At 37.7% G+C, this 17,904-nt stretch overlaps 2 long non-coding RNA genes across 2 annotated transcripts; both read right to left on the reverse strand.

Moving 5' to 3' along the window:
- Positions 1–292: 292 nt before the first annotated feature.
- On the reverse strand, positions 293–2,702 carry LOC121371935. The gene is made up of 3 exons (XR_005957855.1): positions 2,585–2,702; positions 1,529–1,661; positions 293–367 (listed from the first exon to the last, which is right to left on the reverse strand). It is a non-coding gene; the product is annotated as an uncharacterized LOC121371935 (long non-coding RNA).
- A 2,917-nt stretch (positions 2,703–5,619) lies between these two features.
- LOC121371940 lies at positions 5,620–8,150 on the reverse strand. The gene is made up of 3 exons (XR_005957859.1): positions 8,093–8,150; positions 6,798–6,927; positions 5,620–5,695 (listed from the first exon to the last, which is right to left on the reverse strand). It is a non-coding gene; the product is annotated as an uncharacterized LOC121371940 (long non-coding RNA).
- Positions 8,151–17,904: the final 9,754 nt, after the last annotated feature.

Raw genomic sequence — 17,904 nt, forward strand, 5'->3', positions numbered from 1 at the left:
GGTTCGAATCCCCGAGCTGAATTTTTTGTTTTACATTGCATTGTTCTCAACTGTAGATTCTTGAAAAAAAAAGTACAGTTAGAACAATAGTGTGTCGTCAAAGGTATGGATTAATGTCACATACTTGTTACTTTTTGAGATGTATTGTCACATCACGACGTACTCCGTGGCAGTTAGAATGCACTCCCTCAGTTGTAGTATATTTACCGACTCACTATGGGGATGGTCGAATGTGTAAATATCGCTAATGTAAGATAACCTAGTGTGAATACTAAAAACTAATAAGCATAACTTCAAATAATAATAATTTTATTCGGCTGGAATTGTGAACACACAAGTCTTAACACCCTTGGCCTATGGGTCTTACCTGAAAGGAAAAACAAAACAATAAAACGGTTTCATCACAGATCAAATATATATTATAAGTGTTACATTACCCTTTTTGACGTATCCGTTGGTGAAAACATCAGTCGTTAATTATGATGTCACATGAGAATAAAACACGTGTATTAACGATTTAAGTATACACGACAGGGTAGGTGATGGCCCGGACACCTCAGCCATATCATCCAATGAAATAAGGACGATCGAAATTGACTGCTCTATGACGTATAAATTAACCTGAAACTGATTGCACTAAGACGCTAAATGAACTGTAATTGCAAGTGCCGTTTTGGTTGGAAATACGTTTAAATGTATTGAAACCCGTTTTAAAAGATAATATGTACGAGAAATATAGTAGTAGTAGCAATAATAATAATAATAATAATAATAATAATAATAATAATAATAATAATAATAATAATAATAATTATTATTATTATTATTATTATTATAATTAGAATAAAAAAAATAATAGTACATTCGTGATTGTTAGATATAATGTCTTACAACAATTTATTTTAAAAAGTATCTAACTAGCTTTCGCTTGTTAGACACGTTTTGAAACAAATCCAACGACCTATCATGCAGTATCCTCTATTTACTGGACAATAAAAAGCCCTAGTTCAAGAACTGACGAAGTTTACATGTTCAGGTTGGCCGTGCTTCAGAAAACCTTGCTTCGGTTAAAGGCTAACATTTTAAATTTCACTTGACCTAGACATATCCGGTTTATCTTATTAATTATGTTAATGTAGTTCTGAATACAATAAAACAGAAATAAAATAAATAAATAAATAAATAAATAGATAAAAAAATTAACAAAAGTCACAGTCTATTATTTGGCTAACCTGTTGACAATGAAACTAACAACAACAAAAACAGTATGAAATATTGTAGTGTTGTATAAACGTATATTGATTTTGCAGTCGTGTCACGGCTATGTACTCCATGGACTTCATCTGCACATTTAAGGTTTCGAATATCACACCCACCATTGTTTTGCACGTGTGTATTTTGTATAACTATGTTTGTATTATTTATGTTTTGTATTCAGTTGATGAGTTGTAACATTCCAGGCAAATAAAGAACTTGAACTTGAATACACTAACGGTCTTGTAGTATTGATTATCCGTGGAGTACTCACTCTCTGCTGCAACGACAAGTATTGTTGGGGCCACATGGGGCTGTTTTAAGTCCTCTTTTTATACAGACGAAAGGACACACGGATCCCAGGAAGAATTGATGGCAGGGTACATCCTTAAAGGTGAAAATCTCAGCTGCAATGGAAACCATTAAAGCCACTGATACAAATTATTTAAATCGGCATGACTATGATATGCATTACTATAATGCAGGCACCTGTAGTAGCCTTAATGAGAAAGGTATCGAGGTGTTAGCTATATGCTGCCGATATATCGGACTAATCTGTCCAAACCCAAAACCATGATTTACAGAAGAAAAAATATATATTAAAACGTTAAACATGGATAAGAAGAATACGCCGATGAAGAATACGAAGAAGAAAAGGAACAAGAAGAAAGAAAGAAAGGAAGGAAGGAAGGAGGGAAGGAAGGAAGAAAAAAGAAGGAAAGTAATGAATATGAGACTACTCTCATTTTAAGTAAAAGTGAACATTACAAGTTCAGTCTGTAAGCCTTCGGTATATGCTATTTTGCTATTTGTACCTTTTACATGTTTTTTAATGGGGGCAGAGGGCATAGCCTAAAGCGCCCACCTGATGCGCAGTCGGTATAGGTTCGATCCCCGTCTGTGGGCCCATTGGTCCATTTCTCCTTCCAGCCAGTGCACCAAGACTGGTATATCAATAACCGTGGTATATGCTATTCTCTCTGTTGGATGGTACATATAAAAGATCCTTTGCTACTAATGGAAAAATGTTGCGTGATTCCTCTCTAAAACTGTATGTCAAAATTATCTAATGTTTGACATCCAGTAGCTGATGATTATTAATAAACCAATGTGCTCTACCAGTGCCGTTAAACAAAATAAACTTTAACTTGCTTAATGGACGAACAGAAACGCATACAGAGATAAACCCACAAAACCACTGAAAGTAATATGTTTGATTAAGACTAGCCAGTTAGATAAGAGTGCGCACATTTGTTTTTATGATTCATGATCTCATAAAACTAATGAATAAAATAAATGTTTAAAATAACAATGATTAGTCTGATCTCACCGCTAGCTGCCACAGCAATCAGAAGATACAAAATCAGGAACTTCATATTTGAAAACAGTTAAATTTGTGAATATACGTCTGCTTATAAAGTGTATTTCACCGATAGTGTCTATAATTATCAGGAAAGGCCTGGGAAACACCAGGCCATTATCGTTGTTAACTCTCGACGTATCAGTGTCTTGTACAAACGATATCACAAACATAATTCCCTTTTCAGGGAAACTTAAGCATTTCAGATTAAATGTGTTATTACTCATACACATATCGATATATATTTTATGTCGGATACTAGTTCAAGATGGAAGACAAGTTACGAAATGTTTAAGGGAGCCCAGTCCAAGGATCTCAGCTCAACCTTCGTGTTGTACCAGTCGTGATGCTCTGGCTGGAACGAGAAATAGCCCAATGGGTCCACCGACGGGGATCGATCCCAAACCGACCGCGCATCAAGCGAGCGTTCCACCACTGGCCCACGTCCCGCCCCTATATCTAGTATAATGTGTTTAAATGTTGGTGAGTAGATCTTTCGAAATACAAACACTATTTTATACGAACGAAATCTTCGCGATGGCTGCGACAGTGTTTAATCAAAGGCTGTTACGTAATAAGCATATAGTTGTTGTTAAAGATTGCTCAAGGAATCGATGTTAATGACAATCACCTTTTTAACACAACTCCTATAACTCTAATCATAGGGCGAGACGTAGCCCAGTGGTAAAGCGCTTGCTTGATGCTCGGTTGGTGTGGGATCGATTCCTGTTGGTGGGCCCATTGGGCTACTTCTTGTTCCAGCCAGTACACCACGACTGGTATATGAAAGACCATCTGTGGGATGATGCATATAAAAGATCGATTGCTGTTAATCGAAAACAGTAGGCCATGAAGTGGCAACAGCGGGTTTCCTTTCTCAATATCTGTGTGGTCCTTAACCATATGTCCGACGCCATATAACCGAAAATAAAATGTGTTGAATGAGTCGTTAAATAAAATATTTTCTTCCTTTCTTCCTAATCATAATGAGGTGTGGCATCATTTTGCTTCTTCTTCCTTCCCCCTCTTCTTCTTCTTTTTTTCTTCTTACCAATAGTCCACAATATCTTGGTTGGTGAAAGTAATATTTCTCTCTACTAGTATATATTTTTCATGACGTCACACTACGACTTGATTGGTGTTTGTCTTATCCTTTATGAATTTCATTGTTGTAATGGTTTGAAATATTGTTTGGCTAGTAGATAAACTATTAAACTGCACTCTGTTTGCGTCAAAGAGAACCGATGAAGTTTATGTCGCGCGTTGTATATTTCCAATTTATCACAATCTATAGCTCGCGAAAAGGAAGAAAGATTTAACTCGAAATGGAAGCTCATTTAATAATAAATACAAATCTCCCCTTCCCACCCTTTATTTTTCGTGCTGGGGTGTCGTTAATCATCTATTCTATTATAGTCTATTCATATCCCGCTGTGTAATCGACAACACGGCTGGTATAAACCAAAGGTCGTGGTATATGCTGTCCTCTCTGCTAATCTAAACTGAAAACTGTGTCAGAATTATATTTTACTTTCAATAGTCGATGATTAATTTATCATTATGCCTAGTGGTTTTATTAAACGTATGTGACTACACTATGGTTAAGCGTGGACTATCTGTGTATTAAATATGTTTAGACGAAGTCTGCAATTGAAACTTGTTTTACATTTTCTCAAGGTCCAGCATAACACAGAGGGTGGTCATTTTATTTACTGGAAAAAGAAGAGAAACATACCAAATGCATATTATGCAGTCCGTTTGCGTCCATATGGATGAACGTTGGTATAGGTTTAAAACTTAATATTACGTGTTTTGTATACGTTTTAGTATTATTTAGTATATACTAGTAGTCATATGTAATTTTGACGTAAACGGAGATTAGTTAATGTTAACGTTTTCGTCCATACTCTACATGAACCATTCTCTCTAAAAACAAAACATCAACAAAACTATCGACATAAAATGGCCTCTTTTCGCAAAATGAAATTTCCCTCAAGGCGATTGACTCGATTATTAGTAGATTATTGTCACGGGGATTCTGTAATACCCGTAACTGAATAAAACACGATTGTCCAAATATCTCTCCTAACTGTATATCTATTAGATCTCTCTGTAACGGCCGGTATTTACCCGAGTACGGCTCGTCTAGGTATGATCAGAGATACGATCTTATATAAAGTATATGTAATATAGCACGTTTAGTTCACTAGAAAACACAACAAAAACACAATACACTTTGGAATCTGTATTAACCTACGCTGACAAATGTACTGCCGCAGTAGTTAATTAATAACAACAATAATATCAACCCAGAACTGATCACTTAATTAGTTAATCTCTAGGTGTCTAGTTTACACAATATGCTAATCACTTCACCGTGACACAACACCCACACGTGTGATAATTGAGAAACGCTTCTAGGGGAACTTAATTAATAAAGGAATTACAGCTCTATTCCTAACTGGTTAATTTTTAATTAACCCTAACTACTCATTCAGTAACCTTGTAACACAGAATTAATACGGGTACCTATCACAATAAAGACAATAACCTACAGTTTACCTAGGTCCTCTAGGATGACTGGCTAAGCTTTATATTACCAATTATATTATAAAATCAGAATATCGCCTGGGGGTACAAGGCGGCACCGAATCTTATTATCTGATATTCCACCTCTACCAGAGTCGGTATAATTTCTCTCTGATCGTCAGTCTGGCTGTCGCCATCCCGCGAGCAATCTCTGGGTGTGTATTAGAAAAGCTCGATGACCGTCGCGCAGAAGTATTACGTAAAAAGTTGCCCTCCTGGCTAAGTGCAGTTTGGAACAGCACATGGCCTTCTAAAACAATTAATATCGCCACAGGCGAAAACAAAATTAAGAGCATGTACCGTCACAATTATATAAAGAAGCTTTATTGCCAGCATTGTTAATTGTTATTACTACAAATAGAAACACTGAATGACAATAAGTAAGAACCATATTAAAGTGAACACTCCACACTACAGATGTTTATCATTTTATTGTGTTGGAACTATGCACTGAATACACCAGTTATTATGTCATCGCCTTATGTAGTCGGTCTGAAAGGAAAACAGAAAACATTATTATAGTTTACATATGATTATAATGTAATAACTGTGCTAAGGTTGCATTATGGTTCTAGTAATTAATTTGAGTAGAAACTCAAAACAGAATCAGTACTCGAAATACTAAGTTTAACTGTTCAAGTAATCCGTGCGTCAGAATAGCTCACTCCAATTATTTAAATAAAATATATCTTGTATTTTGACCATAACATAAAATTATTATTTCATTGTGTTATTATGTTCAGTCTGGAAACCTCTGCTACTGTTTATAATACAAGGTAATTAAGAGTGCAATCTAAAATTTGCAGTAATAAAGCTCAGAAGGCGCAAATTCAGGGAGAGGGTGGTGTCCCAAACCCCAGTTTGGTCCAAAAGTCCAGTGATTAACGTGTGTGCAATATAATGTCCGTAAAACATGTGTGTCTTGTACGAGACTGCGGGTCAAGTGGAAACGCGACTTCAACTCTTAGCAACTTTTTGCTGACACCTAACAGCCAATGTGTATTTTTATGCTGGGGTGTCGTTAAACATTTATTCATTCATAGGTAGAGATGAATTTTACTTGTAGAATGGAGGAAATTGCATTTCAGGACACCTATTTTAAAACATTTAGGGGGAGGAGCATAGCCCCAGAACCCCTAGAAACTTTGCTTGGCATCCTCGATCTCGAAGCGCAAATATACGATCCCTTACTACTTGTCGTAAAAGAGTAGCCTATGTGACGACAGCGGGTTTCCTCTAAAAACAGTGTCAGAATGACCATATGTTTGACGTCCAATAGCCGATGATAAGATAAAAAAAAAATCGTGGCGTCGTTAAATAAAACAAACTTTTTTTCATCAGTGGAAACCTGTTACATTTTTCCTAATGCAGCAAGGGATCGTTTAAATACAGTTTCCCACAGAGAGGAAAGCATATATCGTGGCCTTTGACCAGTTGTGGTGCACTGGTTGGAATGAGAAAAACACTAATCAGTTGAATGGATCCACCGAGGTGGTTCGATCCTGCGACGTAAGCACCTCAAGCGAGCACTCAACTGACTGAGCTGAATCCCGTACCACCATTAACAGATACAAACTCATCATGGCGTACTCACTTTTCAATGCAGCGACAAATATTGGTGTGATTGCAGGGGGCTATAACAAGTCCTTCTTGAAGACAGAGGCTAGAGCATATGGATCCAACAAAAAACAGATGACAGGGTATACCCTTCATGACAATGTCACCTGTAATAGAAACAATACAAAGTATTTAGGAAACAACAAACACAAATATTTTAGAATATAATCAACACAACTGGACTTGCCATCACGAATAAGGTGATCACAAAAATGACAATTGCTAACTTGAATTTTTAAGCAGACTAATTAACTATAAATCATATAAAAAGGGGAAAATAAATTCCGTCAAACAAGTTCCTCTTTAGTTTGTTTTCATAAAATACTAGTATAATCTAAATGATGAGAAATAAATATTCGTTTAATGAGTCCATAGTTCATTTTAAATTAAGTCTGTTACGTGTGGTAATGCATGACAATTGTAACACATGGCATTCAGAGCAAAAGAAAAAAACAATACATTACAGACAAATAGGCTACTCTTGAATATAGATAAGGAGGCTATAAACGCTTTTTACATAGATATATTACAACGGCCTGTAACATACCAGATCTAGACGAATGGGAATATTAAGAGAGAGAGAGAGAGAGAGAGAGAGAGAGAGAGAGAGAGAGAGAGAGAGAGAGAGAGAGAGAGAGAGAGAGAGGGGGGTATTTATTGAATAAGAAGAGACATTATTATTATTATTATTATTATTATTTATCATTACAAGCAATGCATAATTGATTTTTCTTAATTAAATTATGATTCATTTTCAGAAACCAAGATAACAACATGTGAAATATAACTACAAAGTACATTATGAAAGTGGAAAAATATTTATATGTAAATGTGATCAATAACTATAAATTCATCGATCCAACATATGCTTTTCAATAATTAACTCAAGAATATCAAAATTGTAATGTGTTGTCACTCGGCGTAAATAATCGTTTACTCACGAAATCTTCATCACTTATCTATCGTTGCAAAACGAGTAAAAGGTACGTGAATTATATTATTACATTATATAACAAAAGCGAATAAATAGTTGGCTAACTGTAGAACACACACATAGATGTGCGAGCGCGCGCGCGCGCACACACACAGTCACAGACACAGACCAGACACACACAGAGACACGGACACACACAAACAGACACACACACGAAACAAACTAGAGAAACAAGAAGCAAAAAGAAGAGAAACACAACAACCACCAACAGCAGCAACAACAGAAGAACAAAACACATGACCAAAATCCAAATAAACAGCAAAACACCACCAGCTTACCACTAGCTGTCAGACCAATGAGAAAAAGTAAAATCAGGAGCTTCATACTGGAAATCTGGTTTGCACTGAAAACCGCCAAGACCTGTTCACATTTTAAATACAGTAATATTAGGAGTGGCCTGTGAAACACCATAACATTATCGTGGTTAATCTTTTGAGTGTTTGACTCCGGTCTTTATACGTATTTCCTATTCACTGATTTAATAGTACCAGCCCAGTGGTAAAGCACTCGCTTGATATGCGGTCGGTCTAGGATCAATACCCGTCGGTGGGCACATTGATGTATTTCTCGTTTCAGCCAGTGCACCAAATACCGTGGTATGTGTGAGATGGTGCATATTAAAAAAAAAAAAAAAACTCTCTAGGACTCATGTTTGACATGCAATAGCCGATGATTAATAAATCAATGTGCAAAACAAACTTTAATAGTACCATAACTATCTATCTGGTTTTATTTACAAGGTTATCGTTCAAGATGAAATCGATGAAAATAGGCGTAGCTATGGATATAGTGTTTCAGCCCAAAAATTTAAACAAAATTCGCATGACTAGATCTGAGAAAAAAAGGCAAAACGAAAAGAACCGCAATTTTAGGCAAAAAAAGGAATATCATGCAGTTTCAAAATGGCTAACTACCCTTTAACGTACACAGTTTAAACCAGTTACCGCCTGATAGGAAGCGCTAATCGTCTTCGCCCTGGATAGACAGGACAGACAGATAAGGCTTGTCCACCACCACCACAAAGTAGGACTATAGCGGCGAACAAAATAAAGTGAAGACCCGTCAGTATCATGACAGTGATTCGTCAATACTGAGACCCATAATCGATCATGCAAAGCAGCTCCATGGATGCTAAGAGTTATCTACACCTCAAGCACCGACAACGCATCGCCACACTTCTGTCTAGGGCTCCGTTCCACAAAGCCATCTTAGCCCTGAGATCAACTTAAGTGGATAGGGTAGCTATGCGCCTAAGGTAATCTTAGGGCTAAGATCGCTTCGTGGAACGGGGCCCTGGTTGTAAGAGCTAGCAGTAGTCAGGAATTGCGCCCATGACAGGCGTGCGCTATAACAGTTTGCTCTGAATGTTTACGTTAAACACCGTGTCCTTAACTAACTGAAATGAACCGCCACACAGTCCGTGCAAGACGTTTTCTTCAAGTGTGGGGGGGGGGGGGGGGGGGGGGGGGGATTTCGCTCAGTTGGTTAAGTGCTCGCTTGAGGTACTTGCGTCGTAGGATCGAACCGTCTCAGTGGATCCATTTAAGTGAATGGGTTTTTTCTCGTTCCAACCAGTGCACCACAACTGGACAAAGACCGTGGTGTGTACTTTACTGTCTATGGGAAAGTGTATATAAAAGATCCCTTGCTGCATTAGGAAAAATGTAGCGAGTTTCCTCCGAAATGTTTAATATCCAATAGCTGATAATTAATTAATCAATAGAATCCAGTAGAAACAAACTTTTCTTATACATACTGGTCATGAACTTGTCTGGTGCTAATAAAACGTTTAGAGTAATAGAGTCTGAGACACTAATGTCATGACAACGACATACAAATTGTACCGGTCTCGGTGGCGTCGTGGTTAGGCCATCGGTCTACAGGCTGGTAGGTACTGGGTTCGGATCCCAGTCGAAGCATGGGATTTTTAATCCAGATACCGACTCCAAACCCTGAGTGAGTGCTCCGCAAGGCTCAATGGGTAGGTGTAAACCACTTGCACCGACCAGTGATCCATAACTGGTTCAACAAAGGCCATGGTTTGTGTTATCCTGCCTGTGGGAAGCGCAAATAAAAGATCCCTTGCTGCCTGTCGTAAAAGAGTAGCCTATGTGGCGACAGCGGGTTTCCTCTAAAAAACAGTGTCGGAATGACCATATGTTTGACGTCCAATAGCCGATGATAAGATAGAAAATCAATGTGCTCTAGTGGCGTCGTTAAATAAAACAAACTTTACTTGGTACCCTGCCTTGCCAAGATGAGTTTAAACTTTAATATGGACATATTTAGAATGAGTCTACAAAGACTGTGTCGTCACATTTTGTCAGTGGGATGCTGCAAAGAGTAGCCCATTGCCTGATGGCAGCGGGTTTTCCCTCTCATTATCTGTATGGTTTGATGCTTTATAACCGTAAGTATCCCTTCGTTCCTTCCATTTTCAATTTTGTGTTCATGAAGTTGGTGTCGAAAAACACTGCCACCAGATTGGGTGCTTGTAATATTGTAAGCTCCAATCGTGTGTTTCAAATGTTGATTTGTGTCTCCATGTGTTTTACAAAGAATACAGGCGACCTTCGTTTATAAACATGATAAAAGGATAACATATACTTAGGGAGAGGTGGGGGCTACTTTGGTGTATTGTCTAATATACTAAACATGCAGTAATTGGTTAGAGATAATCTCTCACAAGGAACACCACACACACACACACACACACACGTCTCTCTCTCTCTCTCTCTCTCTCTCTCTCTCTCTCTCTCTCTCTCTCTCTCTCTCTCTCTCTCTCTCTCTCTCTCTCTCTCTCTCTCTCTCTCTCTCTCTCTCTCTCTCTGTGTGTGTGTGTGTGTGTGTGTGTTTCTTATCCAGTATCAAAGTCCGCAGTACGAAACGTCCTGTCTGTGGGAAAGTGCCTATATAAATTCCCCGCTGCTATTGGAAAAATGTAGCATATTTCCTCCAATACTATATTTCAGAACTATTAAATTTTTGACATCCAATAGCTGATAAGTGGTAAAATAATGTGCTCTAGAGGTGTCGTTAACCATAAAAAAAAACCCATAAATACGACATCGCTATCATCATTATGATCACCTTTACTACCAAAGTACTAAAACATACGAATAAGGAAGAAACTACAGTTGCATTTGGGTTGTTTTTGTCAGGTTATACAATTTACTTCAGGTTCACATTGTTCATTAATTTTGTTTTACCACAGTTACATATCATTAAAAGGAAAATAAGTTTGTGCATTATAAAATATATTGATTTATTGGTCATGTTTAACAGCCTGCAGTCCCAACTCGATATGGATTAATATAAACCAAGCTAAAATAGGTTAAAATTACAAAGTTACTGTACTCGGATTGCTATTCTTGGATTAATTTGTCTCTATCCAACTTTTTTTTGGTCTCAAAATCAAACATTATTTGTACTGCTAAAGATCATACAAGAATAATGCCTATGGTCCGACAATTAACGTATAAATTTGTCAGGCAGAAGTCGTACAATGAAGATTTCATTTCATTTCATTTCATTCTATTTTCGTGCTTATATCCAATTAAGGTTCAGGCACGCTATCCTGGGCACACACCAGCTATCTGGGCTGTCTGTCCAGGACAGTGGTTTAGTTGTTAATTGTTAGTGATTAGCGAGAGAGAAGAGGGTGCAATGACCATACACCTACCCACTGAGTCGCTGTGGGTGGGAGCCGGTACCGGGATGCGAACCCTGTACCTACCAGACGTATGCCAGATGACTTAACCATGACGCCATCGAGGCCGGTACAATGATGAATTAATCCTCCCTCAGATATACACAGTTGCCCCAACAAACCCACATGAGTTGACTGGACAACAGAAGTGCATCCCTGCCACCACCCACCCACCCCCAACTGTAGGTGAACAGGAAAAACAAAAACACAATTTTGTTGGGAAAATTTCCCTTCCTCCACTGACGGAAACAAACAACCAGATCCACTAAGATGGCTGACAAGGCAAAAATAAGGATGTGCACTGCCATCAATTCTTCCTCGGATCCGTGTCTTTTCGTCTGTATACAAAAAGGACTTAAAACAGCCCCCTGTGGCCCTAACAATACTTGTCGTTGCAGTAGAGTTAGTTTATTCGAAACCCTAAATGTGTAGAAGATGGAGTCCATGAAGTGGCTGTGCATGGCCGTTACACGACTTAAAAATCAATATACTTCAATATTTCATACTGTTTTTGTTGTTTTCATTGTCAACAGGTTTGCCAAATAATAGTCTGTGTCTTTTGTTAATGTTATATCTATTTATTTATTTTATCTCTGTTTAAATTATACGTCACAGAGCAGTCAATTTCGATCGTTCTTATTTCATAGGATAAAATGGCTGTTGTGTCCGAGCCATCACCTAGCCTGTCGTATATATTTAAATCGCTAATACGCGTGTTTTATTATCATGTGAGATCATAATCAACGATTGATGTTTTCATCAACGGGTATGAAAAAAAAGGTAGTTACCTGTAACACTGTTATACTATATGTTTGATCTGTGATGAAACCGTTTTATTGGTTTTGGGGTTTTTGTTTTCTTTCAGGTAAGACCCATAGGCCAGGGGTGTTAAGACTTGTGTGTTCATAATTTTAGCCGAATAAAAGTATTATTATTTGAAGTTTTGTTTGTTGTTTTTAATATTGTTAGTCACTATTCGTTTTTAGTGTTCACACTAGGTTATCAAACATTAGGGATTTGTACACATTCGGCCATCCCCATAGTGAGTCGGTGAATACTCTACAATTGAGGGAGTGCATTCTAACTGCCACGGAGTACGTTGTGATGTGACAATACATCTCAAAAGGTAACAATTATGTGATACCTGTGATAATAAAGTGCGTCGGACTATTTATTTAAAAAAAATAAACATAAAAATGTTGAACTGCGGTCAAAAACGTTTAAGTTCGACTAATCCCTTACCTGGAGGCAAAGGTTCGTTGAGAGGTCGGCTCTGCTGCGAGCTGATGGGCTGCGAGCCGGCAAATCTGGGGATGAAGTGCTTCCTTCTCTGGTGAGAAAGGATATCGCAGACACTACAGTAGTGTTTCCAGAAGAGAGCCTTGACAATCTTGTGAATGGTGTGGCTATCCATCTCTGCAACCAGGATAGCTTGGCGGTAAACTCCGTCCCTGTAATGTGTCACCACAAGCCCCAACTTGCCGGTCCCTGACTTGATGATGTGAAGAAGGTCAGCACTTCATCTAAGCCGCCCGTCGGCTTTGACGTATCCGTAGTGTCTCCCTGGATGCAGTTTCGAATTCGGAGTCCTGGTCTTGTCTGGCTGGTCGCTCGGTTGAGCGGTGGCCTTCCGTTTTTTAACCGGCACCGGTCGGGCCAACGGCTCGTAGACACGAGACACGAGACACCGGTGACTGGGGCCACTTTCCTTTAGCCGTGGTGAGAGGCGAGAGAGAGTCGACACACGGAGTCTCACACACCGGAACGTTGAGATCCTTCCTGAGCGTTGTGAACCGGCCTCGGTGGCGCAGGGGTTAAGCCATCGGACAACAGGCTGGTAGGTAAACGCTTCGCAGCCAGGTACCAGCTCCATTCCAGAGCGAGTTCTTAAGGGTTCAATGGGTAAGGCACCCTCTCCTCTCTCACTAACCACTAACCAACTAACAACTAACCCACTGTCGTGGACAGACAACCCAGATAGCTGAGGTGTGTGCCCAGGGCAGCGTGCTTGAACCTTAATTCGATATGAACACAAAAATAAGTTGAAATGAAATGAAACACGAGCGTTGTCAGTTGGGCTGGCTGAGCTGGCTTGGACGACCTCGCAGACTTAGGCATGGGTGAGGGCGGCGACGCAGTGAGAGCAGTCGAAAATAGATTATGTACATTGTGCGAAGAAAATGATATTGGAGATTTAAATGTAATTAGTTCATGAACACACGCAAAAGGCTTATACAGCTATATTATTATGTTTAAAAACCTAGCACACTTAAATTCAAAGAACTGTTTCATTGTAATAGCATAAGCACCCTCCATAAAATGTCAAAATTCATTTCTGAAACTACAAGTAAATGCAGTAAACCACAGAGACATCTCCAATGTCATTTGATACTTTAAAAATACTGACTTGTAAAAATCGTTCTGCTATATTTAATTGTCTTGTCACCATGTGTCTTCTTTTTAAAAATATGTATATAGCTTTTCTAAATTATGTTTTTATATATTCTATGAAGAACTCCTGATGTCATCTTGTGACTGTAAATGTTCATTGTATAATCATTCCTCATATGCTGTCGTTTGGCGGCCTAAGTGTACCAAAATAAAGTTTTCAGTTTCAAGTTTTAAAGTTACTCCAAATCAGCGTGTTTCAAAACAATTGTATTGGGATTAGCACGTTCACCATACACTATGCTCATCCAACTGATCGTGTTAGTAGTCTGTAAAACGGGGAATATCATTTAATGCGTGTTTGTTCTTCAATTAAGCTATTTGCAATAACTCAACTTTGCGTTTTCTCTATCACCTAAACGTCATTATATGGCTTGTGTAAAACTATGGCTCGTGAAACACATAAATATCTATGAATATCATTTGTTTGGTTAGATTTAATTGCTATCTAAATAGGTTTTTCTGGTATTGCTTTTGGCATTGTCATTAAACTCTTAGCTGTGTTATAAATAACCAAATGTTAACTTGATGTTATACAACCATTTGGTGTACAGACTGCAAACAGCAGAGATGAAGCCGGTAGTTATCACAATATTTCTAGTCGCTGTTCATCTTTCTGTAAAAGGTAGGGCAAAGTATTTAAACTTTTCAGTTGTTTTTTTAATATTCATTTTAAGAAATTTTTTTATATCTAAAACATATACCAGTTTCAGGTATTAGATTCAACATAACTTGGGAAGCGCTCGATCTTTGTTTTTAATGAATGCATTAATTAATACTTAATTAATACAATTTCCAATATGCATAATACATAACCATTCTGAGACAATTAGTTTATTGTTTAAAACAAATATAAGTACTACGTTTAATTAAAGGCGCAGACGTTTCAGCCCGTAAAAATGGACACTAAGTTTAGTTAATCTACAAATCTACAACATACATTTCGATATGGTTATAACATAGAGAAGCTAAAGTCTGTGATGTTTAAACAGGGAAATACCGTTAAAAATAACTAGAGCTTGTCTCATTAACCATTACTTCTTAGACGAACGTGTGTTTTCAAAAATTAAGGTATGTCGCTTTAATGTTTTGTTATATCGTGTCACTCTTTGAACATTCGACCTTAGGATGATTTTACTTCATGGCTCTTTTGACTGCTTCGGTATCTATTGTGTGGGCGCCTTGGTCATGAGGCCTGTATACCCTTAGCAGACATGGAGATGCCCTTTTATTTCTGACTCAGTCGGAAGAACAAACGATTTATGACAGTATTACTATCTGGCAGCCATGTATTCTTTATTTTTGAGTTCACAGAGAACATCCTTCTGCTTCTTCGACAGATTCATGTAAATTGTGAGATCACTTTTATTCGTGGTGGTCTCAATTTTGTGTAATTCGTGAACTAGTCCAGTAAACGAATTTAAGAACACAACAAAAATATAGCACATGTATACTACGAATCATGATACTACGTTTCGATTCAATTTAGGTACCCAACGAAGTGCTTATTTAAGCAAAACCACGAAAATTTAAGCCAACACAAATAATGGTTTTCAGACTAGTTGTTTTGCACAATATTGTGCAGGATAGCAGTAGTGGGTGTATTGGTTTGTGGGTGTGTTCTTGCAACATCATTTTCATCACTAGAACAGTCTTCATAGGAAAGCCGAATATGTCCAATTCTGGGAGGAATAGGTTTTAAATGCCTCATCCAATATATATATATATATATATATATATATATATATATATATATATATATATATATATATATATTGCACTTTGGTCCTACGCTATTACTCAGAGTTTCACGCCCTTCGACGATCTTCAGATAGCTACGGGCAACGGGCAACTCTTTTTACGTGCCCCTATCCACGAAGGTTCAGGCACGCCCACCACGGATTTAGCCTCTGACTTCGCCAGTGACTAACTCCGGAGCAGGGGGGATTCAGATAGCTGACACTGGTGAATAGATTGCAGGGTTTTTATGTACTGCGGTTGCGTGGTTTAAGCTTGCTGGTATGACGGCATTTTGAGATGAGCTCAGTCCTTTTGTTGAGATTATTTTTGTCTTTTGTTTGTAGGATGGCGAGCTTTTCCTCAATGCACAGATTGCATTGGCCGGAGTTTCGTTTGTACGTGTTCGATTGTTTGATGACTTGCCAGCTTATTTCATAATCTATTCGCTGTTTTTTTAGTTCCCAGACATGTTTTGATAGCTCGGTTTCTTTCGAGTATTTTTCGTGTTTGAACGATTTCGTGTGATTGTTATATTGTTGTTTGAAATTACCGCCAGATAGACCGATGTATGTTTTTGATGTTGCGCCAGTTTTTACGCTTGCTTTGTATACTATAGAACTTGCTTGGCATTGTCCGTTGAGTGGGAAGTTTTTTTTATTTCTGCAGTTGCAGTTTTCTTTTGGTGTTACGCTGATTGGATCTTTAATGATTTTAGAGTTGTGGTTTTTGATTAATGTGCCGATGTTTTTCATGCAAATGTAGCTGATTTTGACGTTATTTTTGTTGAATAATGTATGTATGTATATATATATATATATATATATATATATATATATATACACTATGCACACATGGTAGATAATGTTCCATGATGTCACACCCATAGCGTCAAGTTCTCACACTATGCACACATGGTCGAGAATGTTAAATGATGTCACATCCACAATGTTAAGTTCCACACTGTGTACATATGGTAGATAATGTTCCTTGATGTCACACCCACAACGTCAAGTTCCAACATTATACAAATTTGTTTAGAGAATGTTCAATTATGTCACACTCACAACGCCAAGGAGCAATACTATAAGCATACAAGAGTTCAAAGGTTCACAAATGAATGAATGAATGAATGAATGTTTCACGACACCCAAGCACGAAAAATACATCGGCTATTGGGTGTCAAACTATGGTGAATGCAACCAAAAAAATGTGATGATAACATCAATCTAAAAATTCTCCAGTTCAATTAAAACACAGTGTAAAAGACTGTGTAAAAATACAAATATCACAGATATAGAAAATTAAAATTTAGAATAAAATTCAGTATCACGTAAAAATTGTAAAACTAATTCTGGATGCAATCGAAATGATTCCATCACATTTCTCTCACCAAAAATATCTTTTCTAGTTTCTTTGAGATGAGGACACTCCACCAAAATGTGGCGTACCGTCAGAGTACACTGACAGCGCTCACACTGAGGTGGAGGATCTTTCTTCAAAATAAATGAATGGGTCAAAGGTTCGCAATGTCAAAATGCTAACCAAGGATCAGTGTTCTTACAACCCTAATATTAAGTACATATTATACTTGACATATAAAATATCCTGTGTCAGTTTTAAAACATAAACCACTTAGAAGATTAAATGATTCAAATATTCTTACATGTAGTGAAAGCATACGACAAAGAATCTGGAATAACACAACAGTCTAACCTTGAGACAGACATCACGTACCAGCAGGAAGCAGCCAGAATTCTCTCCGAAGCATGCATATGTCTAGTTCAAAGGCTTGCATGGGAAAGTGTCATCATGCTGTTTGATACAACTGGAGGTAGTGATTCTGGTGTTTTAATATATTATATGAACGCTAATATTTTGTTGCCAAATTCCTGTCTAATTCAAAGTAGAAAAATGCCTTCTCTGGGGACATTTCTATGTTTATATTGCCATAAGCACAATATTTGATGTGCGTGCCAGACATAACATTTAATATAAAACAAATGGTTGGGAAAAATTACTAGGAGGCAACTGATACCCTTTTCCGTTAGCTACGGCTTTACACATTGTATGGTTTGGGACATACGAATCATGTTTTAAATCTCCCATTGGAGGGTGTGTGACTAGCTAGCTTATTCTTTTAGCTGAACTATAGTATGGAACAGTTTCACCTTGCTAGATGCAAATGATTGGTAT

The sequence above is a fragment of the Gigantopelta aegis genome, chromosome 4, assembly GCF_016097555.1.
Source record: "Gigantopelta aegis isolate Gae_Host chromosome 4, Gae_host_genome, whole genome shotgun sequence".
NCBI classification, from domain to species: Eukaryota; Metazoa; Mollusca; class Gastropoda; order Neomphalida; family Peltospiridae; genus Gigantopelta; species Gigantopelta aegis.